Source organism: Rhizophagus irregularis, chromosome 1 (genome assembly GCF_026210795.1).
Source record: "Rhizophagus irregularis chromosome 1, complete sequence".
NCBI classification, from domain to species: domain Eukaryota; kingdom Fungi; phylum Glomeromycota; class Glomeromycetes; order Glomerales; family Glomeraceae; genus Rhizophagus; species Rhizophagus irregularis.
The window spans coordinates 6,293,483-6,297,814 of NC_089429.1; positions in this window are offsets into that span (position 1 = coordinate 6,293,483).

Below are 4,332 nucleotides of genomic sequence, written 5' to 3' on the forward strand. Positions count from 1 at the left end.
ATATGAGTCAATAATAACTAAAATATCTATAATTTTGGATAAATATTTTGCTGATGCAGCCTTAACAGCATATAGAGTTTTGTCCATTAGAATTAATAATTTTTTCATTTTTTCATTATTAATTTTTTCTTTTTATCCTTCTGCAATTCTCTAATTCATCTTGAATACCATCTGATCTTTACAACAACTTTTGATTATTAAAGGATATTACAAAACCATACAGTTTATCTTTACTATTTTATGTATTCTTAGTAAATATAAGTAGTAAAGAAAATAAAAAATAAATGTAAATATTGAAATTATTGAAATAAGAAGTATCAGTAATAAAAGAGTTAGTTAAAAATACAAATGTATAGACTAGTTAGTTAGTTAATGATAATTCAGTTTCTATTTTACTTTTAGTATAGTTTTTTAGTTTAGGTAGTATGCATTTGTATAAGAATGTTTGTGCAAAACAAATAAATATTTTTGTTCCCCATAAGCCTTTTTTACAAATCATCTTAAAAAAAAATGAAATTCGCTATACCAAGATTTTAAAATCATGAACACTAGATCTTTTTAGAGCAAATTGTTTTTTTCAAAATTTTGAGATCCAAGGCAATGTGGATAGAGTTTTAATTTTATTAATAAATAATCCAAAATATAGTGATATAGAAATTATTTGTGAAGATAATATAAATAATATCCAAATAGGGCAATTTTAGCAGTGAGGTCAGATGTATCCCTGTAAAAAAAATTCTGGAAAAACTCTGATAAATGATCATTTTCTAGCTTTTACTCTGAAGAAACTCAGACACGTGATCATTTTTCTGAAAAATTTTTATAGGGTACTTGATGCTCTGCTTTATAATGGAATGAAAGTTATGAAAATCAAATTCATTTTCCAACATTTAATTCTTCTGTAATGAAATTATATTGGAATATGCTTATACAGGTTCAGTAGAGAAAAATCTTTAACCTGATAATATTATAATTCTAGTGTTACAGATTATTTCCAATAACCTTTTTTACTTTTTGATAATATCAAAATAAATCAAATGTAATTTCATTAGATGTATGTTGTTGCATTCATGATTATGAGGAGAATTTTAGCAAATCAATAAAATTGCTATCATTCCAATTGATCTTTTTTTATATCAATATATTAAGCTAATTAGTATATGAATAAGAGATCTGATTTTGATAGTATGATTATTCTGCTGCTATATTGGAGCCATTAATAAAAATTTCTTATTGGTGCTTTTAAGGTAATTGATTATTTGCTTTGTTAAATTAGTTTTTCCTGTACCAGCTGAACCAGTAATGAAGAAAAATGGATGCTTTTTTTATCTTTTAAAGAACTCTAAGATGAAGTTATAATATTATATACTTTATATTGATCTTGTGAAGTGTTTAATAATTCATTATCTGATATAATTATAGGTTTGGAATTAAATTATAGAGCTGTTTGCTAATAATATCTTTTATATTTTGTTGTATTGATATTAGTAAATTATTAATTAAATTTCTGTAATTTCTTGAATATAAGGAATGTGACAAATTGGTTGCATTAATTATGTGTGTTGTCATTATATATTCTCTTAGAAAAAATGCTAAAATGCTAATTGGTAAGTAGAGTGATTTTCTTTTAGTTCATTTTCACTTCTGGAAGGTTTATTAAATAACAACTGTTAATAGAAAGATGGCTTTGCATTTTAATAGTTAAATATTGAAATCTAACCAAACTTGGGATTCATTGCTAACAACTGTCTGTTTGTTATTTTAGCAGGCCGATCAATATTGTTGTATATATTGTTCAACCATTCAACCATCTTATTGATAGGCACATAAGGTTCTTGTTTTGTAACATATTTGCACATATATTTCTGATGACTTTCCATAATAGTAAAGTTGATGCATGGTAAGTAACTACCAATGATCTTTTGGTTTTGTTCAACAATATATAAATCTACCTGTATTATTATTAAAATATATTATTTCTGAAAGTGGTTTAGGTCTTAATGTTTCTGGAATATTTTCTTCATCATAATACCTTTGCCAAATAAATCTTCAATTAAAGTACTTACTCTATGAGATTTGTCACCATATACAAGCTCATAAGGAGTTTTTTTGTGAGAATAGCAATAGGAATGATTTATATATAAAATAATTGAATAGAGCCTAACATTTGCCTAATCTTTGCTGTAAAATCCCATAAGTTGCCCTTGACTTTGAAATAATGTGAATGCCCATGATTAATTATTTTTATTGTTAGCCATAATAAATTAACCAATTCTTTTATTATTATATATAAGTCAATAACAAAATTGTTACCAATTATGTTTGCTATAGAGGAAATTGCTGGAGTATATCCAGGTGGGATAGAAGATGGATCCCAGAATACTTTACTTATAGGTATAGTTATTTGATAAGCTGCCAAGTTTGTGCATTGCAACTAGAAGGATCACAGTGAATTCTTTTCATTGTCAGACTGAAGTATTTTGGGTAGAGAACCTAGGAAATGAAAACTTTTACCTAAGAAAATCATGTAAAATGGTCTTGGACATGACAAATATATTTATATTCTCCATTAGCATCATATTATAATAGATCAACCAAATCCATCTGTTAATATTAATGTAAAATTTATATTAATTTTAATAAAGTTTTAAATAGAAATTAAGAAATTAACTATCTGAATATGAGAAGATTCTTGTGTAATTAACTTTGCAGCCAAAGAATGAAATGAGGGTTTATTTGTATAGTTGTTAACAAAATTTTCAACTGAATTTTGCTTTATCTAGTTCTACCTTTCTTTAATGGATTTCTAAAGCTGCTTTGCCTTGCATATTGATCTATTTCAGTATTTGTTCTACATAGAACTTCATACATATTTTCAAGCATAAGAACTGGTTTATTATTTGCTTTAACCATTACTCTAAAATCTCCAGGAACAATTTGTTTAAGACAAAATTGCTTTTTAGTCCAATCATAATAAGTGTATTTATCACAAGTATGAGAATCTAATAATACTGCTTTTATTTTATCTAACAGTTCTAAATTTATTAAAGCTTTATCCCATTTACATTCTAGAAGTTTATTAAGGTAATTATTTACTGTATTGATTCATATCTAAATAATGAATAACAAATATTAGATTTTAATAGATTTATAAAGAAATAAAATTATTATTTACTTACTTATTATATCTTCAAAATTTGACTCTCATAAGCAATACTTAGTTAATTATATAAATTTTTATAAGTTTAAAATCTATATATATTGAAATTTATATATGCAAATTACTCATATTTTATATTCTAGATGAGTTGCTTTTCTTCAAGGTAAGCACTTTCCGGTCTGTTATAATGGACTCACTATATACTATGCAAATCTGTCTCTAAATCTTTGCTAATCTTCATAGTTTACAGGTTGATATTGAATTATATTGATATTATCTTTTTAACCAGAAATAATATAAATTGTTATGAAATCATAATTGTTTTAACTTTATCTACTTTAATAAATGTAAACTTTTTAAGTATATGAACAATATCAATTTTACTACTAAATGATTAGACATTTCTATGCAATTTTGCCTTATATAAAAGAGTGATTTACCACAGAATATATATTACTTTAAATGCATAAGGATGAGTTTGGTTTCTTACATCTTCACTTATTATATATAAAGAGCATATTTATGAATAATAAATTATAAATTTGCTTGCTCTGATTATGACTGAAAACAATAATTTAAGCTATATAACCACTAGTCTGGTATATTAATAATATAATATTATTTTACTATAAAATAATAAACTATAAGATAGGATGTGATATTGTGACAGGATTAACTGTCTATCACTATTGGATTCATTGTATTTTTAATAAAATAGATGATACTTAAAAAATTGTCTTTAATATATTTTAATTCTAACTTAACAATTTGGAAATATCCTATTATATCCCAAATTTCTATATTTTTTCCATTTATTACTAATCTAATGTGCCAATAAAAATCACATAATAACTCTTAACAATGTGAATTTTAAATCCATGGCAAAATCTTGTATTATAAAATTATATATTTAAATCATAATAATTTAATGCCTCTAAGCTTTTTTGACAATCCAAGATTGGCTAACTTGATGTTACCCTCATGGATCAATGCATTACCAAAGTGCTAAATTTTTATAAGTATTATAAATCTGGAATGGCAAGATAGTTTCTGGCTATATTTGATAGATTTGAGTATTCTGTTCCATTTATGATAAAATATGATAAGCATTATTAGTGTGTTTTTACTATACTAGAATATCAGTTTTTTTTTTCAAAGCTACTTTTTTGTTT